General features: G+C 42.6%; 1 long non-coding RNA gene across 2 annotated transcripts in view; it reads left to right on the top strand.

Moving 5' to 3' along the window:
- The first annotated feature begins 782 nt into the window (after positions 1-782).
- LOC134510702 (uncharacterized) overlaps positions 783-21,875 on the top strand; it is a 70,089-nt gene continuing 48,996 nt past the window's right edge. The window contains exons 1-3 of one of the 2 annotated variants that reach the window (XR_010069692.1): positions 783-1,001; positions 4,480-4,680; positions 6,434-6,673. This is a non-coding gene — a long non-coding RNA (uncharacterized LOC134510702). Of the gene's footprint in view, positions 1,002-4,479; positions 4,681-6,433; positions 6,674-21,875 lie in introns of those variants that run through there. The other variant, XR_010069691.1, reaches the window with a different exon arrangement.

The following is a 21,875-nucleotide window of genomic DNA, read 5'->3' on the forward strand; positions in this document are numbered from 1 at the left end:
GCATTCTTTGCTTCTCTTGATCTGGCAATGTCTGTAAGACTGATGCCTTGGGGGGGAAAAAGGGAGAGAGAGAGAGACTTTGAAATCCCAGGCAGCAAACAGGAACAATCCAGACAGCAGGTGATATTTCAAAGCTTCAGGTCAAGATGAGTCATCAAACCCTGAGGCCTTATATCCCTTTAGATCCTCAGAAGTCTTCTGAATTCCAGAAGCTTACCGACCTCTTTAAAGGTAATAATGAATAATCAATACTGTATTTGATCCTTGCATGAAGGTATTACAACAAATGACACTAGATCTTTTGAATGGAAGAATAACATTTTGATCTTACATTGTAAAATTGTCATGCTCAAGACTACCTCCTGGCTCATATGCTTAATTATGTAATGATATCCAGCTGGACTACAAAGGACTCTTGCAGAAAGCCAGGCTCCTCTGAGAATAAAGTGTCTGATAAGAAATGTTTAGACTCTGAGATCCTCTGACACAAAATGATGTTTCTGAGGAGGATCCTATGTCATATCATTTTTATGGTGTTCTGTTTAGGACAGAGCAACCAAAACAAGACCCTTCTCAATACAAATGACACTGATTTTTTGGGGAGGCAGAGCAGACTCCAGGTCCAGTTTCACCAATAGATGAAGGAAATGCCATTCAGTGAGATCTTCCAAAAGGCTATAGAAGTGACCTATGTAAGGTCAAAATTACTTCCCTGCTTTACGCTTGTTTCTCCTTTCCAACCAATTACACTGTCCCTCCATTGTTATATTAGAACTGTCTTGTGAGCCACAAAAGGTGAGTGACAGCAGCTTGAGCTGTCCTCTCACTAGTCAGGGAAAGTAAAAATGTCTTTTGGCTATGGACTAAGCTGTGTTGTGTTACAGATGTGTGTGCACACATGGATTTACGAAACTGCATTTGCTATCCAACCAAGGCAAGGAGCCCTGCTGAATTCAGGAAGAAGTCCTGGAGAGGTGACTGCCTCCTTTCAAGATATTGGGGTAGTATTTAATTTCCTTTTTTTTTTTTTTTTTTTTTTTTGTGAAAGCTCTGAAATGATTTTTTTATAAGTTAGGATCCTGGGATGCCTGCCACATTGGCTAATGTTTCAATCTGAATTACATGTGGGACTTGCATGTCTTTCTTGTCTTCTGGGTTGGGATATGTACATCTTTATTGGTTTATATAACAGTTGTCTCTTGTACATAACGAAGTGCTAAGAGAAACAGTATGTACAGCCTTGAGTCTGGAGCCTGAGACTATATTTCCACTAACAGTGCACTAAGGACATACTACAACACAATGTCTCTACTATTGATCCTGACGTGGACCTCACAGCATCCCTGCCGGTAGCAAAGTCCATTAGTGGAGCTCTGACTCTGGTTGTGTGTTGTATTAATGACTGAAAGCTCTTCAGTCTGTGAAGAGGCAGAGCAGCTTTGCTTCCCGTCATTTTTGGCTGAGAACAAGGACTGAATGATGTTTCACAAGCCACGACTTCACAGGTTCTCCGGACGAAGGGTCTTGCTTTTATTATCTTTAATGTGAATAATGATTCTGTGCTCTGTTTATGAAGTACAGCAATTACTTGCAGGTGATTTTCTTTATTTTCTATTCATTGTGCTTGGCACTGACTAGCTGAAAACAAGAATGTATTGTTATGACTTCTGTAGACATTCCTAAATTCAAATCAACAGAGAAGAGCCTTTTAAGATGATCAGAGACCTACCATTTTCTTAAGCCCTAGGGATGGAAGAGCTGACACCAAATCTGATGGAGTCCTGTTAAATCAGGTTTCAAGCATGCTCTGTTCTCCCAGTCCTACCTTTGCATGAAATTTGCATCCATATTGCTATTAGAAGCAAATATGTATGGAGGGAGGTATTCCATGATAAGAAACTATAGTACAGGAACAACTCCTAAAGTTGGACCAAAGCTCCTTGGAGTTGGTGGGGATGTGTACAATGACTTCACTGAGTTGCCATTCTGGCACTGTTAGCTCGAGCCTATTTGTCCTTTTCGGCTCCTGTTCAAAGACAAAGGCTCCGTAGCTGTTACAGCTCTTCACTGACAGTGCTGTAATCTAAGCTTTACTTTAGCCTTGCTCTTCTCAGTCACTTGATTCCAAAGTTATTCTTTCCCTCTGTACAAACTAGTCAGATCATTTTCTGCGAGTATCCCAGTTCAGTGGGATCTTTCAAAAGGCTATCTTCCTGAAGGACAGGTATGCTAGAAAAAAACATCATAATTATAGAAACAGAATTAAGACCAAAGAAGAAGGAAATGTGAAAGATATCTAACATCCAATCTTCATAATCAAGTGTTAGTTTTCTCCTATTTCTGGATACACTAGTTTTTTCTTTCTTTTCAGTAAATTCTCCTATTCACTGTTGGGCTTTGTGTGTGTTTATATATATATGTATGACTGTATTTGTGCGTGTGTCTATATATATATACGTGTGTGTATGTAGGTATATATAGAGAAAGATGTCACAGTTTGCTTTAAAGTAAATTTATAGTAGTTGTTGAGAGCTGAAGCAATAAAAGGAGGGAAATTAATATATAAAGGAACAGAGTTCTTAATGGTTCTATAAGGCAACAATAGAGGAGCTTGTATTGTCTTTCTATTTCATAGAAAAGTCCATGACTGTGCATCTAATAAACTCGTGAAAGTTGGGACACCAAAGTGGTGGAATGCATTGACAACGAATGCGTCCCTCTTTCAACTGGTGATGGATTTTCTGTAGATGGTATCAGTAGGTGCCACAGAAATGAGATGCAGTGTATTCCTTCCTTGGAAGACAGCTGCGGCTTCTGACTTCTGAGGAATTTTGGACTCTTTTTTGCTTGCTTTGCTAGTGTAGTGATGCTATCAACTTCATGAGAGCTTTTGTTTAGGGTTGGTTTTTTCCCCCCCTCCTCTCCATTTTCCCTCCCCCTCCCCAAGCTCCAGTGTTTCCTTTCATGCTTTGGCTGAATGTAAATGAAATTTTCTGACTGACAAGAGCAACCTATAAATAACCGTAACCAAAGCAAAACTTCATATAAAATGTTAAACAAAAATTCTGCTCTAACCCTAGCTCAGTCACGCCCTCTGGGGTTATCAGGTTAGTAGCAGTGTGCTAGTTTTCCCGCGTGCGGCAACTGCAGTGACAGCAGTCTGGTACAGAAACATTAAATCAGTTGAAATTCTGGTAGCAGCCAAGTTCTGGCGAGGCAGTACTCAGCACACGTTAATTAGCTGTACCTTTTCATGTAGGTTTGCCGAGCTCTGTGTTGGCACAACTGCTGTTGGTTCGCAGATAGTTTTTAAGTCTAGGTTGGGGTATGTACTGGCCTGAGCTACACAGCAGCCACCGCATGACTGCAGTTTGGACATGACTTCAAGTACTGTCAGCAGGCTTGTGCTGAAAGGGCCGTGCTGTTCTCCCATCTCCCAGGGGAGATCAGTGAAAAGGAGGCAAGGTCACAAAGTGGGAGCATCTTGGCCTGTGACCAGGGAGGATGTATACTGCAGTCCTCTTCCAGCAAGCTTGCTCGTAGAGCCCGTTTAAAACCTCTGCAAGTCCAGATTCAAGGACTCAGTTACGATTAAGGCCCTCATCTACTGTCTATTAGAGACTTCCACTGACTAAGTGGCCAGGTGGAAGAGTGAAAAGCCAGAGTCTGCAAGCAAATAGTACTTTCCCATGGATGATAGCTTTGATTTCAATATTTACATCCTAAATCACTATTCAATCATTGGAAGGCTCTGACCCAGATGGCTCTACCTGGCTTGAAGGACTCGTTACCAAGAGATAGTCTTTCCCTTCTCTGTGATTAGCTGTCAAAAAATATATCAGGCTTTTCTTCCATGTTGCCTAGTCATCTCTCTAAAATCCTGTTTGGACTAAAAAAAAATTCACAAACAGTAGACTGAAGACACGATTTTCAGTAAACAAACATGTATTTTTTAAGAAAAGGGTTGAAAGAGTTAAAAAAGTAAAACAGAGTCCATTCCAAGCCTTTACATTTTGAAAACATTGATTAAATTAGTTTTCCACTGTTTTACCAGCACTACTTTCATGCTTCCTTCCCACGCTGTTGTGCAAGTTACTTGCAGAGTACTCACGGATACAAATCTTCACCAAGCCTGACTCCTCGTTTCTCTGACAAATGCTCATGCTGTGAAAGAAGAGGCATTCGGCTGCCCTGGATTGAGCAGGCTGTCAGACATCCCCAGAGAAGTTACCATGAAAAGAAGCTTCTTCAAAACTTTGTTTAAAGTGAGGGCTGTTAATCAAGGCCTTGGTGCTCTCATTAGAGAGGGAAGGAACCATTTAAAGTCAGGAAGCTGCAGTATATGAAAGTCATGAAATTGAAATGAACGCATCTTTTGCCAGCTGGTTTCACACCCCCAGTTGGCAATCCACAAAGGTTTAGAGGGGGAATTAAATCCATTTTTCAGCAGAAACAACTATTTTTGTGATTATCATATAGATTCCATGAGCTACGCTTCGATCCTATCAAGACATGCAGGCAGCTGCATGAGAGGTGGAAAGAGAGAAAATGATTGAAATGAAATCACCACCAACAGCTCCTGCAGGCAGGAAGGCAGCGTTGGATCCCAGCCACAATACTTCTGCAACCTGGTTTGAATGGGCCTGATGGGATGCCATAATGTAACCTACACTGAACAAGGTACGTGGAAAGCTGTCTGACATGGGGCTCTATTTCAAAGGAAAAATACGGATTCTTTCCAGGCTTTAATTGCTTTTATTTTACTTGTTTTGCTCTTGGGGCTAAGATTGCCTTCAATAAAATGAGATTAAAAAAGTAGCGTGAAATAACACTCTAAACCAGAGTCGAGTGAGAAGAGCTTGGTGAAGAAAGGTTTTTTTTCTCAGTCTTTAAACCAGCTGAAAGGCCTGAATGAAATGGGTGACTGAAGTGTCACTGTATGGGGTACAGTTCTGTTCTTATTTGTGGTTGTTTTTTTCTTCCAAAAATCACTGTCCGCCTAAGTCCATTGAGTGTTATTAGGGTGGAATTGATTTTGGTCAGGAGCTTGCTGCCTTACTTCGGAACTGATGATTCAGCTCCCACCTTTATCAGCTCTGGGCACAATCGTACCCTCCAAGCCCAAATGCTGCAACTGAGTTTCCAGCTTCGGAGCAAATCTGTTTTGTGTATCAAAGGTCAGGATCAAGTCCTCAGCTGTGAACTGCAGGGGTATAAATACTTTCTGGCAATTGGACTTTTGTGGTCTGGTGTATCTTCCTAGCCAACAATTGCGGCGCCTGCTGTTTCTGATAGCAACTTCCCCGTCCCCTTTTGGATTACTGGAAATTCATCCCTATGCAAAGAGCACATGTATCTCTTGAAGTCCCAATTTATGTCCCGCTGCGATTATTTAAGAAGTGCCTGGGAGCCTTGTAGGGACTCAGCCCAGGGATGAACTAAAGATTAGGTTCTATTTACTGCAAAGTACCAGAAAGTGTCGTAGCCAAACATCCCTGGCAGGAAAGCAGAGAACAGCCCACTGTAGCGCCCCAGCTACCTCGACGCTGGTGTGACTTGAGTGCTCAGATTGGCTCTGGCTGCGCACACAGGTGGAAGGTCAGTATATTTCCCTTAAAACAGAGAAAAAGGAGGCTGGGAAGGAGAGGATTAAATAAGTGACCTTTTTGAGCTCTCTTAAAAACTGCACTAATTGAGACAGCAAAAAGTGAGGAGGACTATACATAAACTCTAGGCGTTTGTTTAGCCGTTACTAAGTATTAGGGAGAAAAGTTGCTTTTTTGTTGAGAAGATGGCACGTCAGTTCTTGAAAGCTTACTAGCAAGACTCCCTTGTACCACCCCATTCCTCAAAAGATCCCACCTGTGAATATTTGTTCTGTTGCGAAATAGAAATAAAAATAGGCAGGTCATGGTTTTAGAGACTGGGTTTAGAGACTTTTTTTTTTAACTTTGTCTGGAAGACTCCGCTAATTTCTCCAGCAAAAGTGAAGAGAAATATCCACAGTCTCTTGTTGTTGGTTCGCCAGTTATTGAATACTATACAAAAACTGCAGATCAGTAGTACACAACCTTTTCAGAACCCATGTGTCATTCTGACAACTTTCCAGGACCAAGGGGGGCAGACTTGATCTGCATACATATTAACATAAATTTACATAGGAATTGAATCAGAGATGAATGCGCGCAGTTGTTATTATTGTGTATTTACAATAAACTTCACTGTAAGTGTTGACAGCACTTCACAAAACAGAGAGGAAGACAAAACATTCTTTGAGAGTCAAAGAGTAAATGAAGCACCATTTTCCTGAAAATGGTTCCTCACGTCTTCCCAAAAATTTGATATGGCCACAGGCATAGAGGAGTGCAGCTTTGAGGCTGTCAGATGGCTACTGCATTTGCATGAATGGCACAATAAATCTGATCTTCCACAGAGAGGAACGTGCCGTGGTCTGTGGTTGGAGGGGCTCTGATTATTCTCAAGGATGGAGATAAGGAATCTGGAACTTCTGCACCCTCCCTCCACCATTGTATCTCAACACCTACTTTTTTACTGATCTACCTGAGTTCCGCCTCTCTGAGATCTGTACAGTAAGAAGAAAAGTTTCACTTCTCTCGTGTTTCTGTCTGCTGGCTGATTAACTGTTTACGCACAGGAGCTGGCGTTGATGAGGCAGAGGTGAGTTCTGAGCCTGTGCTGGAAGAGGGGTTGCAACACTGCTGCAGATTCGAGGGCAAGACAAGGAAAATTTGCTATCCCCTGTTATGGGAAAGTCAGTGGTGCACAGTAGGGTTACAAATACAACTCTTTCATGCTATTTCATTCCAGAAGAAAGGACCCCCTCTGAAAAGACCTTTTGACGCGCTTTTGACGTGGAACAGAAGGAAAAAAATATTCTAAGGCTGATTTTTTTTTTTTTTTTTTTTTTTTTTTTCAAAAATTAATCAGCAATGGGCATTGACATTTAATAAAATGGCCTGTAGCATCCCTGGCCATAGAAGATCCTGGGAAAAACTCCAAACTGCCAACACAATTGCTGGATAAGCCAGCCTAAGGGACCCGGAGGGCACTGCCAGAAGAAATATCCCCTTTAAGTTTCAGCCGCGGTGATGCTGTGCATTCATTACCAAAGAGGTGGAAGAACAGCACGATGTGCTCTGAATAAATTGTTCAATATACTTGTTTAGATCTTGGAGTTAACTCTTATTTAGACCATTATATTCAATGCCTTTTCTCCTGACAAAGTGCAGAATAATAAGGAAAAGGATGTATGTGTCCAGCACGGGTGTCTTGGTACTGTGGGTTTGAGGGCCATGTTGTTCAGGATAGGGAGGGAAATTAATTAAATCTTAAAACCATACACCCGTCAGTTCAGATAAATCTGATTTAGACCTGGGGTTGAATGTGGCAGCTCAGGATCTAAGTGGATCCCAGCAATGGTTTGAGGGTCAGATGTGGTATAGATATAAATCAGAGTAAGCCCCTGCAACCTTTACAGGAAATGTACCGCTGTGGGAGCTCAGTGTTGTTCAGAAGACCTTTTAGCAGATCTGACCTCTCTTAGGACCTCGGAAGTTGGTGCTCACAGTCCCACGTGGTTTGCTATGGCAGCTTAACTAGTCACCCTGCATCAGCTGCTGCTTATATATGAGCTCTTAGCCTGTGGCGGGTATGAAGTAATGCAATTTATCCTAATCTTTTTTGACTCCGAGTTATCTCTGTGAGCCTAGCTCTGAAGAGGAGAGAGGAACAATAGCCTTTTAAGATACTTCTCTGGTGGGCCCAACCTCAGGCTGTAACTGCACCTCCAGGAATAGGAGAGTGATTTGGTAGCACGTGTCTCTTCGTCAAGTTTTTCTGGGCAGTTTCATTAAAAGCTCGTCTTTTATACTGTATGAGTCACTTTGCTATTGGCACACTAAAACAGGAGAATGGAACAATCACTCTGCAAATCTTGGGACAATTATTGGCCACCCTAAAACATGTTCATGCCTTATGTCTGAACAAAAAATCATAAATAATGTTATCCCTGTGAATCAGAGTAACCCAACTCAGGGCTTTTGCTTACAAATCATCTCATAAATTATTCAGCCAGTTCCAATTTTGGGTGACTTGCTGAAGAGAATCTGGGTCATAAATTGATATATCCTAAATTGGGCCAGTGACAGGGTGGATTATATAAGGACTTTCACTGCAAAGCCCCAGGTCCTATCCCCTGTTGCATTAAAACTTATTTTTTTTTTTTTTTTATGGAGCATGGGATAAATCCAAGAGACTGGGAAAGCTTTGGCTTAAAACATACTATAGCCTAGTGGTTAGAAGCTTTTCCTGGGAGAGACAGCCTTGGTTCTCTGGTCTAACTCAGGCAGAAGAGGAAGCTGAAACTAATCTCCAGCCTCCCAAGGGACAGATCCAGCTGCCAATAGATGGGAAGGTGGTCATGTTCCCTCCAGGTGCTTTCTGTGAGGCACCCACCTGGGAAACAGGTTGTGGGAACGCAGAAGTCAGGCAGAGGAATGCTTAGTTTGTGAACATGCAGGTAAAAGCATCAAGCTCCTTAGAGCCAATGTAATGCACGTCTCCAGCAACTGAAATAGAAGGTAATTCCGTTGTGTAACATTAAGCATCTGTAAACTTTGTTTACCAAATGGGAGGAGTCTTGGAGATCTGAATTTGAATTCAGGGGCCTAACATGTCAGCCTGTTACTTTATTCTATTTAGAAGTTTAGGATCATGTGCTTTTATGTTTACTATAATCTTTTCAGCTCTTTCCCCAGATTGCTATTTTAAGCTAACCTCAGTACCCACAGAGGGCTCCATGACCCATCCACCGACTGCTGAGTTTGCTATGAGACTAACTGCAACTCTGAGCCTGGTTTTCCCTCCCATCTGGCAGCAAAACTGAACTGCTGCTGACTGAATGACCACTGATTCTCTTGGAAGCAGAGCTATGCGAACAGCAACAGCCAACTCTGTCACCATTTGTGAGGATTTGTAGCTTGGGCCCTGAGACATCTGGCTGAGATATTTACGCAGTCCCGTATTGCACTCACTGAGGCTCTGCGTTCACATCTGGAGTCTAGACTGAGTGACTCTATGGGCTGGCCTTCAAGCCTCCGAACAGCTCATGTCCCCCTTGTTCTCTCACTTTGTCTTTTTATTGCTTTATTGGTTTATTTATTTGCTGTAGGTGCTTCTATCTCATTTCCTCAGACATTCCTGTCACGGCCATTTGAGAGCTTTGGTGAGGAATGGCAGTGACTGAAAGAGAGCGGGTAAAAGCAGACGGGATGGGAAGGGGAAAAAAGGTTGTGCTGTGGTGAGGCTTCGATCGCGTGGTTATGGTAATGGGGGATGCCCAGCGCTTGATTACGCTGTGTCTTCTGAGTTCTACAGCTGTGATTCTGGGAAATGACGGTGCCCAGCTGCACACGGTTTGCATTCAACACATGTGAGAGGGAGCAGGGGTTTCTGTAAGGGGGTAGAGGTGGCCACATGGTTGAGCCAGGCAGGGAGCCGAAGCTGCCCTGGGTTGGATCCATCAGCGAGCTGCAGGTACAACCCGGGTCATCACAGAGCTGTTCTGTCTCAAGTTGGTTGGAGTTGGTCCCTGTTCATTGTCCTGCTTTGAGGATGAGGAGCAGGGGGGTCAAAGCCTAAAAGAGGACACGGTGGTTAGCGTTTAGTAGCCCAAATGTAGATATCTGAGGTATCGGAGACATTGGCATGGGGCTGTTAGGGGCATCACAGGTCCTGTGTGAGGGCATCTAAAAGAGATATCCAGGTTTAGGAAATTAAGCCCTTCAGTTAGTCATATGTTCTGTCTTTGTGCTTAGTTGTGAATTGTTTTGAACATGGGACACTAAGAGCTTTAGCCCCATGCTGGTGCTGTACTGTCGCGACGGGTGAACTCCTGCTTGATCTGACACTGTCCCTACTGGTATTGGCAGCTGCTGCTGCTGCCTGCACTGGGAGCAAATCTTCCCGAATGTTGCTGTCCTTGTTCCCAGCCTCTCTTCATTTCTTTCCTTTGGGCCTTTAGTCTGTTAGTTCCACTCGCTCCTCTGCCTGTCCCATATTCTCCTTGTAACCCTTTTTCCTTTGTTTTAGATTTCCTGGTTGCCTAACAGCCCTGTCTGCCACTGCTGAAGAAATACTGCTAGGGAGTCAAGGGCTAAGTATTGCTGACAACAGTGGGGTTATGACCTGGAAATGTAGTGGAGAAACTGAATGGACTAATAGTGAAAATGTATGTAGTGCTTGAAAAGACGGGTAGTATGGCTGTACTTGTTTGTGTAGGTAGGTCTGTATGTATTTGGATATAGATAAGCCAGAATCTACATTAAGAGAATGTCACAAACTCTAGAAATTCAGGTACTGAAATACAGTTGAATTTGCCCTATAAAGATGGGTAAAAGGGGATTTCGTATATTCTCTGTGCCTAGATAGTCTCTGTCTCAAAGTAGCCCGCAACAGCATGATGGCAGTTCTAAGTAAAGGGCCTTAATCAGAGTATATAAAAAGACTGGAATGATGTTTGAACAACATGTCCAGCTCCCAAGCATTGTCTCTTTCCTGCTATCAGTGACACCCATTGTGCAATAACAGCATTTGCACAGAGATATGTCCTGTTTTGCACACGGAGAATATATTGAAGCAGCCATTGGGCTGCACTAGCCTTGACTAGAAAAGTCCCCAAGGGCCCGTCTGCCAGCTGCTGACTGATGTAGAGCTGCTGCTGCTGATAATAGGGTACATGTGCTGGCTTTGAGCTGAACTAGGCAATCTGGGGCACAGTCAGATGCGCTCAACGAGGATCAAGTTCAAACCTGTTTAAGAAGTTAGTTCCCGTCAGCGGTGATTTAAGCTAAGTAGTTTTGCTGCGTATTGGAAAGGACGAGGAGTGCTCACGCAGCCAGCTACTTCATCTTGGCTGTCACAGTGGTGATTTCAACACAGCCAGGGGAGTCAGAAAGGCAACAAACAGCTGAAATCTGTGGCATCCTAAATCACGTAGACGCGAGCTGCTAAAGGTGTATTTCCATTAGATGTTTGCCTGCTTGTATGTAGCAGAATTATGCTGCATACTTCGTTCTCTCTTTCCAGGTAGCTGAAATCAAGAGGTGCCTAGACTTCTTTGAAGATGTAGATCATTGTTCCCCACTGGAGACGGCTGTTGTTGGTTGAACGTTGCTGATCCATTCAGGAGCTCAGTGCAGCAGGCAAAATGTCAGTATGGATGAGGCTAGAAAATGCAGATTTTTGCTGTAGAGACTGACATACCATCATTGGAGAGCAAATGTAAATTGGCCCACTCTACTAAATGCTCTCACAGGAGAGGAAATTAAAAAATGATCACCGCGAGACTGAAGAAACGTAAATACACCAATAATTAGGCAAAAGAGCATTGTACGTGACAGCTGTGTTAATGTCACCCGAATTTATCATCAGCCAAGCTCCTTCTAGGAATGTCCCACATGTGCTAAGCAGGATATACTTTTGTGTGAGTTTCGCACCATCCGGTATCACAGAGATCGGCTATATTGTTCTCCAGGCTTGGGAGCCAGAGTTGGCCTTGTATCAGAACAGGAACAGTCATATTGTGAAGTTGCTGAGCATAGCTCCTCTGTGTTTCACAAAATTATTAATTTCTTCATCAGAAGAGCGTGCGTTGCACAGCAGGAAATGCAACTAAAGATCTTCTTAGTGATTATTGCCTCCTGGAAGTATTAATGCCATAGTCATTCTGATGGAGAAACTGAGTTCTGGAGCAGCAGTCCAGCTGTAACTATTCAGCTTTTTCCTGAAGAGATGCCCAGAGAGGGCACCTTCAGGCAGATCCACAAGAGCATCTAAGCCCTAGATAGACCCCAGAGCTATAAGTAAAACCCAATGTCAAGATTCCTGCTGGTTGTGTCAACAGGAGTTTAGATATCAAAAAAAAAAAAAAAAAAAAAAAAAGGCACAATAATTAAGAATCTTTCTGACTTGGACAAACTATGTTTGAAACAAAGCTGACTTCTTTCTGGAATAAATTGTTCTGTCTGCTAAATGATCACTTTATTTTATAGTGAAATGGCAGGTGAAGAAATACAAGGAAAATGGTTTAAATCTTGTTACCCTGGCAAGGATCCCACTGACCGCAGTAGTATTTTACCTTTGCATGGATTAAAAGAACAGCAGGATCTGAACAGCTGGTCACTTAGTTTGGGTTGTTGGTATTTCTAAACCTATAATAAGGCAGTGCTGAATGCAAATATCTTGTAATCTGAATACAGAGATCTTATAGCATCACTCAAGGCCTCTTGAAGGCAATGCATACAACATACAAATGGAAGCTGTAATCCATAATGCCACAAATCCTTTAGGAGGATTATCTCTGTTATCTCATCTGACATCAGAGAATTACATGTAATATAGACACATAAATGGCTTAGTCACAGAAAGATCCTTTAGAAAAAGGTAACAGGAAGGAAGTTTTGTTTGTTTCTAAGCCAGGGAGAAGAGGGAAAGCTCTGCAAATGACAAGTGGATCGGAGCTAAAGTCCTGTTTGGGTTCACTGCAGATCTTGCTCACTTGGGAGAATTAGCTGAGGGAGCTGAGTCCCCACTGTCTGGATTTGCATGTAGTCATGTACAGCCACGCAAAGGGTGGATGCCATATGTGCTTGTGCCTCCATTTCCCTTTAGCTAGGTCCAGCCGGTCTGCATGAGTGTCAGGGGCTGTGGAAAGTGTAAGACAATCAACGATTAAACCCTGTAGCTCCACATTGGCCAAACAAAAGCCCTAGATTTTAATAATTTGAGCTCAGGATAGGATTGCTTGACTTATGAAGCTCAGTTGCATAGCTAAACAGAAGATTTACTCATTGCACAGCCAGCCTAGATTCATCTTTGATAGTTCTCTCCTACTGCCTTCACTTATTTTTCTCTACAGGACCCTGCTGATTTCTTCAAAGAGAAAACTGATGAAGTATGATGCAGTTTCCCTGCTGTCTGTGACTTTCCTTATGCCTCCTACCTGTCTTGTCTCTTTTTCCATCCAGATGAATGAGATTCTAACGTAGCCTTGTACACTTGCTCTAGTTACCTTATTCCGCTCTCCTTCACACCTGCATATCACCCTATTTTTCTTCTTAAAATCTCACCCTGGCTCTTCTTTATTAACAATAAAGCAGATTTGGTCTTTCCCTTCTTAAAAATACTGATCTATCAGCATCTCTTCCCTCTCCAGTTACCAATTACCAACTCTTTCCTTCCTTTCATCTCTAATTGCATCCCTAACAGCACTGAATGTGTTGTTTATTGCCTATAAGCCAATGTCAGAGGTGCTGTCTTAGACCCTCTCCAGTCCAGCCTCTACACTTCCCATTCATCTCAAACCACTCTCACCAAGCTCTCTAATGATGGTAGGACAAAAGGAAAAGAAGGGAAGGGACATGTTGGCGTACCTTGTAATTTTAAATACTTTTTTGTATTCTCCTGTTTTGGGAACTGATTAAAACCCCACTAAAATTAATGAAGTCTTTCCATTGATGTAACGATCCTTAGACCAGGACCAGAAAATCATACATTATGTGAGTCAGGGTTCAAGAAGGAATTCCAGTATTTTCATTCATAGATGGCTCATTTCCTGTAGCTTTCACACTGTCCTTTCCACTCCACTGACCTCTGTCTGATCGTGTACAATCTCCTTTATATTCCCTCTTACAGGATAAGTAGTTGGATGTGCATAGAAGAATGTTCCATTTTCTGAAAGAATTTCTTGGATTCCCTGAAGAGATTAGTACAAAATTTTAATTAGGGGCATTGGCAGAGTTCCCAAATGCTGGTATATTAGGCTGTGGTTTTCATTTTCGTCCACGTTTTGGTTCCTATACAACGCATAGGATTTCTGATGAGTAGTTTACTTTACATGATGCACGTTTTGTTCCTCCAGTTTTTGTCCATCCCACTGATACAGATGAGTCATGATTAACAGCGAAGTCTTGTCTTTTCCTTCCAAAGACTGGGGAGGTTGCCCAATATTCTGAGGACAATCGTCCAAAAGATGTCAAAGTTTGAAGTGACCAGTAAAATTTCCACTAAAACTCTGGAAGGCGTACAGGATGCAAGTGTCATTAATTAAGCTCTAAGAACCTACAGTGCTGTGGGAACCTGGCATAAAATACACAAGCTGAACTTTGTTTGCAACTTCCTTCTATTTAGGAATTCATTAAAGGGCTGAAGCATTTGCCGAGGTTTCAGGACCCAGTGCTAGAATGGCTAATTGCTGGCTTGGTCTTTTGTATACAGTGTAGCACATAAAAGCACTGTGATCAAAGAGCGCAGGTGCTGCTGAGGGCAATGAGAATGCAAGTATGGTGATTGCTTGCCGGGTACAATATATAACGTTTCATTTAGCTGCGCTTTGCTTTGGTCCGTGATAGGATTTTGTACGTATTGCTGAATGATTTTGACTGAAGTGATTTAATAAATGCATTGTTTAGGCAGAGCTAAAAGTTTATACTTCTTTCATCTTCCTCCTGTTTTTCCCCCTCCTAGCACCTAGGGGAAACATAACCACTACTGCAGCTCTAACTTAGATGAAGGCTTTAGTAAGTTGGTTTCACATTCTTCAGCACGTTGGAGGTGGTTATCACAGCTAATTTTTGCTGGATCCATGGTCTTGTAGTGGAGGAGAGCCAAGTTACACAGTACAGCTTAGCTTTCGTATCCTCACAGTGAGAGCTAAAGAAAACACAAATAATTTTATGACCGTATTTACCATACCTAGATTTTCTTCAGTTCCTGCTCTAACTGCTCTTATCTTGACAACCTTTTCATATATTGTTCTCATCAAATAGCAATGAGAAGTCTATGGTGAAGCTTTCTCCTTTTTTAACAATCATCCTATTTGATCACCCCCCAAAAATAGCACAAGCCATATGAAACAAGTGGAGCTGTGGACCCTGTCTTGGAGAGCATGCATGAGTAATTAAATAATATGCCCTTCTGTCACCATTTTTGCAGGGAGGGGGATTAAAATCTGTGTTCACAGGCTGAGAGCAGGTGTCTGTGATGAGATCCCATGCTGTGACATGCATGCAGCACATTCTTACATGAAAAGCCCTGGCTGATGAAATGACCACAGGAAGACAACATGGAACCCTCCCGGCACGATCACAAGAAGCATAATTAAGCTCTGTGGTTAATTTTAAAGTGAGTGTGTACCTGTTTTAGAAGAATATTAAGAAAACTGAAAACATGGCTGTTTTTTTAATTATATCCTGGTCTTCCTGACATTCCTCAGGCAAACTGTCTTGCTTCTTGCGTGGTCAAACGATACAGTGACTCAGAAGCGAACACACACATCTTTACGTAGATGGGATTTAGTAACTTGTCCAATGTGGTTTTAGAGTTTGTTTCGTAGTTGTGGACATTTTTTTCTTTGGCATAAGGCAGCACTGAATCCACAGTTTGCGCAGTTATTCTCGAAAGAAGTTGTTTCATTTGTAATTATATGACTGAAAGCATACCTAGACTACAAATTCCCTACAATATTGTTAGAACTTTCTTTAGAGAAGGTAAAAAAAAAAAAAACGGGCATAGCTCAGAGAAAAATTAATGTTTTATCAGAATGATTATTAAAAAAAAAGACAGCACTGCTGATGGCAACAGTCCTTTGCCTTGTAGTACTTTGCTTTTCCACTACAGAACTTAAAATGCTTTCCGTATTTCTGTGAAGCAACTTGAGAAATTCTTTACATGTGTGTGTCTATGCCTGTTGAAATAGTGGTAAAGCAGAGGTTTGAAAAGTGAAGCCACTTGCTCTAACAATGCAGTGAGCCGGTGACGAAACTGGAAAGTCAAGAGTAAAGTACCCATGTCCATCTTAACGCAGAATATGTGGTGAAAAACTGTACCCTAGCTATACATGGACAGATGGAGTGACAAATAAAAGCTTAAGGCTTCATAAACACCTTTGCTTTTCTCAGTAGAATAATTTGTTCTCTCTTCATGGTTTTGGTTTGTGATTTTTGTTCTTTTCTTTTAACCTCAATACTGGCTAGGTCCTTCTCAAACATGAAAGAAGACCCTGTCTGAGAAATTCATTAGCCAAATTAGACATAAAATAATGAGGGGGTGAGAAGGAGGCAGAAAGGGATGGGGGGGGGAGGGGAAACATGGACAAGGATAGCTAGAGACAGTTCTCTGCAAGGGTAGCTGATTGAAACAATGGTACGGTACCTTGACTAATGTAGAGCTAATTAAAACTGTATAGGACAAAGCACTTCTAAATATACTATAGGGAACAATCTTTCTGTGGTAAATCCATCCCCAGTGAAATTCCATTGACTTCAACGGGTTTTCTTCTGGGACGAATTTGGCCTGATAACCTAGTAAGTCTGTCTCTCCTGTCTAAGGACCTTTTGTCAGAAGCACGGCGAGGAACTTCAGTCTGGCTTTCAAAAGTGCTGAACACCCAAAACTCCTACTGAGGTCTCCAGGAATTACAGGTACTCAATACCACTGCAAATTAAAGCTGAACGAACTGTTTCATGTTTGCTGTGACTTTGCTTTCTGGACAGTGCCATCACATCTGCATGACCCTAAGTTAGCCTCCTAAGCCTTTTGAGGCAGAAACTTCCTGTATAACACCTCACGCAATGCAATACAAAGCTTAACAAAGGCCTCCAGGCACTAATACAATAAAATTAATTAGTAAAATCAACAGTAAATTATATATTGACAGTATCTGTATTTGCAGGACAATGGGGAATACGTATTTGGGCTAGTTACGTATAGATGGGCCTACTTTTCTTACCCCGTTTCCAACTAACTGTCTGTGGTCTGATTTGTCAGATAAATTACACCCAATGTGTTCATAGTTTTTGTGAACTTAGAAAGTTTGTCTTTTTATGACTCTGTAAAAGCCACATTGAGAAACAGTCAAAAATAAATGAACGCATCTTAGTATTGCCTTCAGCACAGAATGAGTGACTCTTCCCTTCACTCTTCAAGCAATACAAATTCATGTACTTCTAATAAAATCTTTGTGTACCCATTACATTTACAGTGGAAGTTACAGTTGGCATCTTTGAGGTGACCAGGACTATCATGCAAAGCCACATCAGGCTTGTTTTGAAAGGTTCAGATCAAACACACAACAAGCTCTTTGGAACAGTTTTCCTTTTACTGCACTGCTATTGTAAAGCATGGTCTGCTTTGGCTTCCACTCCATGGAAGATGTACATCATATAGATAATGGTAGTGTTTTAATAATGCACTTTTTTCTCTCACTTGGTTTTATCTGAGAATGAGACCAAACAAACAAATTCCCAACAACGGAAAGGAAAACGCCACCATTTAAAGACGTGTGCTCTGTTTTTTTTTCTGAGAGCTGTCTCTGAGAGGAGGATTACTAGTTTATCTCTGTTACTTTAAAAAACAGATCTGTTTGATTACTCAATGTTTGGTTTTGAAAGAGGGCAGCTCCTGGGGATCTTAAAGAAACCCATAATGCAACAGGGAAGGAATATAATGGACTGGTTTGGGAAAAAAAAAAAAAGTACAATGAGGGGAAAACATAACATACGCTACATTTGGTGTGAACTTTTCCCAGAAGATTGCTTGAGCCTCATAGTTCGCTTACAACCAGAGTACAGTGATGCTGGGCAGCCTGCCAGTGCTTGTTATTGTAGTACTGTGTGAGCCAGTTCCCTGGTGAAGAAAGAAAAAGAGAAAGAGAGAGAGACTTCTCTTTGCCTTTCATAGGTGTCCCACACTTTCCTCTTTGCTCTCCCGTTCTTTACATTAACGTGCTTTGGTGCACGCTACACCGCGCAGATGTCATGCTAATAGTTTCGCGTGTGGTACTTTCACAGTTCAAGAGGACTGACACAGGGTTGTATTGCCTCACTGCACTGGAGGTTTCGGATGACAGCTCTGCCTGACAGTCTAACAGCAAGGCACCCGGTGATATGCATAGCGAGGATGAGTAACACCTTGTCCTCACAACAGAAGTATCTGGGAAGGCAAGCATTCCTAGGAGTGGGTGCCAGGCTAAGTTGCGTGTCTACACTGAATTTTGCAGTCAGATGTGAGCCAGGATAGCTTGGGCTTAATACCATGCTACAGATGCCAGTGAGGCATCTCTGAGTTGTTCAGAACACTGGCAGACCTCCTTCATGTCAGCCTACAAAACAGTGCGCAGACATCGATGAGTTACAGGCTCACAGTCTGGCCCTGAACGTATAGCAAAACTGAGTATGGATGAAGGAGGCCTCCCACGTTCTTGTATCTATATTCTACCTGAAAATCCATCCAAGAACATTTCAAAATCAGCAAACATGGCATGGGGTTGTTTTTATTCCCCCCCTCCACATCCACACACCTCCTCTTCATTCTGCTACATTGCCTTGAACCCTGAAACTACAGCACTCTCTGGGAAGCGCTTACATAGCCTCCACCAGAAGCATGCTGCGCTCCCAAATGTGATAAGAAGCTGATAAAAATGATCTGGGCGTTAAAACAGCCTTAGTGGAAGAATGTTTAGCTAAATAGATACCATCTGTCCCTTAAAGTGAGCGTGTCCTTGTTCTGCCCTGGCATGACCACTGTGAGCTGTTGCTTTTGTGGTGCAGTCCATGTGTGGACTGGCTGTCGTTCCCAGGACCTGGGGCGACAGTTTATGCAATGTGGACTTTATGAGAAACAGTTTCAGTTGCAGGGATTTTTTTTTTTTTTTTAAGGATTAAATATTGGTAATGAAAACAACATTTTTGCCTAATACAGAAAAGTACTGGACTGGAGCTCAGCTGTATGCTCATATTAGCCTGTACAGCACATTTCTTTAGGGCAGCCAAAGAGGGAAGGAATCCTGAAGAGCTAAAAGCAGCATATAAATTACCAAGAGAACTTTCATGTCAATAACAAACAGTGCAAATATTTTCCAAGGGACATGGGCCATTAGCACACAGCACTGACTCTACAGTTTTTAAATGCATTTTCTTCACCTCCTCACGGACGTAGTGGAACAAAGCTTGGATAGAGTGACACTACAGACAGTTCATTGAGCTACTATGCAGATACATGGGAAAGAGGTTAAAAACAAGAATCAGAGGGTGACTTGCTCTGAGAACGACTGAGCAAACTTTGGGAATCACAGGACTGAAACAAGAGCACAGTCTACCTAGAGCAAAACCCTGCAGAGCATGAGGGCCCCAAGAACAGAACAGCTATAATGTCTAAAATGTCTAAGTGAATCTGAATATCTGCTATGGGTGATATAGAGAGGTAAGCCTAGCTGAGGTGCCTGACTGGGGTACCTAAAGGTACACAGGTCAATGCCCCATGATGGATGTCAGAGTCCTGAGGGTACTAATAGGCCTTCATGGACATGACCAGCCTAACCTGGGGCCTCTGCTCACACCCCTTCCCATGGACCCAAGAGCCCCATTTTCAGATCAAGCCTGTCCCTCCATCTCTGTTTGAACTGTGTTTTTGGTGGAATGGAATGGAATGGTATGGAAAAGTTGAGTTGGAAGGGACCTACAACGATCATGGAGTCCAACTGCCTGACCACTTCAAGGCTGGCCAAAAGGTTTTAAGAGCTTTTAAGAGCGTTGTCCAGATGCCTTTTAACCACTGACAGGCATGGGGTATTGACCACGTCTCTAGCAAGCCTGTTCGAGGGTTTCAGCACCCTCTCAGTAACGAAATGTTTCCTCATGTCAAGTCCAAACCCCCTCTGAGGGACACAGCTTTATACTGTTCCCACATGTCCTTATGCTGGATCCCAGAGAGAAGAAATCAGCACCTTCCTCTCCACTTCCCCTCCTCAGGAAGCTGGAGAGAGAAATGAGGTTGCCCGCCGAGCCTCCTCTCCAAACTAGACAAACCCAGTGTCCTCAGCTGCTCCTCAGAGGACATACCTTCCAGCCCCTTCAGCAGCTTTGGTGCCCTCCTCTGAACATACTCAAGGCCCTTAACATCCTTTTGAAATTGTGGGGCCTAATTGATGGGACTGAATTTCTGCACTGTGTCCCCCCCAGTACAAGAATGCTATTAGTACAGTTATAGCAACTTGTTTTAGGATGTGCTACTTCAGCACGCATTTGCCTTGTGGGGCCCTTTGCAAAGAGGAAAGCATGGTCTGAAAAAGCACTGGCTACCAGTTTGTAACTCAAAGCGTAACTCAAAACAGAGGTTTTAGCTTACAAACTCCATGTCATTTGAAATTCTTGCTCCTAAAAGACTGTCTTCTTCATAAAAGTCCTCTGGACAGGGGGCACTCCTAGCAAGGGAATTTGGCTTTAGCCTCATTCTGCCTGCTGATCCACCAGATCCACATTTGGGCGCACGCAAGGGCCTGTTGTCTCTTCCCACTGAGCTTGCATCAAAATGATGAGATTCTTTAACTGAATAGACATACGCTGTCAGTTTTCTGCACTAATTGCACCAGTTTTGCAAACAAATTATCAAGTGTGTGCTAGAAGAGCGTTTTGCATAGTTTTTTTTTTTATCAATTTAAAAAAAACAAACAATGAAGTTCCTTTGTATCTGAATAACGTCATCAGTCATTTCATCACACCAACATTCTCAGGTGGTTTCATGTGAGTGTATAAAAAGCGAAATGCTCAGTCCTTCTTGGCAGCTCTCTTCCAGGTGCGTAGGGACTCTTTTCGTGTCAGATGGCCACCTGGCCAGCCAACTCCTTACCCACATCAGCATGATCAGCAACAACCTTCCTCTTCACTAAATGACTGCAGAATTCATTTAAAAACTCCGTGACCTGTCTTTATGCTCCTGTAGGGTAAAGCCTATCCCCACAGACAGCAGTGCCACAAACTGCATCGCGTCGCCCCACCAGTGGTTTGTCTCTTGGAGCTTTTTCAGTGTCTGTGCTCATTTGGCCCTTTCTCCAATGAAACTTCCAAAATGGAAGCTCAGTTACTGTCAGCTGTGGTTATTACCTTTCTTAGGCGACAAACATTAATTTCTAAAGTGACTAGACTGATACCACCAGCTTCATGCTCAAAGCCCACCCACACAGCATGTCTGTTTTTCTCCTGGCCTATGGAGGGCTGGATCTGCTGGTTGTGACTGTGCGGAGCTGGACTCCAGCACGCTACTGATGGGTGAAAGCCTCCTTAACACATCTCAGGCTCCACCCTTCATGCTTTGATCTCATCAAGTGTATGAAATGATGAAGTTCATGGTCAGGTCTTTTGAATTTAGATTGCAGAAAACCATTGTTAAAGATATGTCGGCTTCCTTCTCCAAAAGATACAGTCATTTTCCACATTATATTCTGGTTATCATGGCATCCATGAATCAGAAAAAGCTGTATCTCATGGTATATTTCTATGGCCTCCATACACCACACTATCTGAAGCTCTGACAGAAGAGATAGATAGAGCCCACATCAATAAACCATGTATGAAGAACTGCACCGTAGAAATAGGTAACACAACATCAGGTGGAGCCCCATGACTTTCTGCTCCAGTTTGGAAACATGGGAGTAGGCAAATGTTCCTGGAGGTATAAGTAGGTCACAGGGTGACTATGAAGCACCAATGTGATACAGGCAAATGCATTCTCCTGTGTCAGGCAAGATACTTCCGTAGGAAAGGCAAGCATTGTGCAAAGCCCTAGTGAGAACTCACCTGTACAACTATGGATATTTCAAAGTTCAAGAAAGAGAAATTCTATCTGGGGTGAAGGCAGATAAAGAGTAAGCAGTTGATTAGGGGCGTAGAGGGCCTATGGAAGAAGATGATGACTAGAAGAAGCAAGCCAAAGGCTGAGAGGGCTGTCATCCCTTTCAAGAAAGATATCAAGGCTGAAGGCCAAGGGGGTAAAAGAGCTCTTGAAGTGCAATGAAAAAAATG

Source organism: Chroicocephalus ridibundus, chromosome 2, assembly GCF_963924245.1.
Source record: "Chroicocephalus ridibundus chromosome 2, bChrRid1.1, whole genome shotgun sequence".
Taxonomy (NCBI): Eukaryota; Metazoa; Chordata; class Aves; order Charadriiformes; family Laridae; genus Chroicocephalus; species Chroicocephalus ridibundus.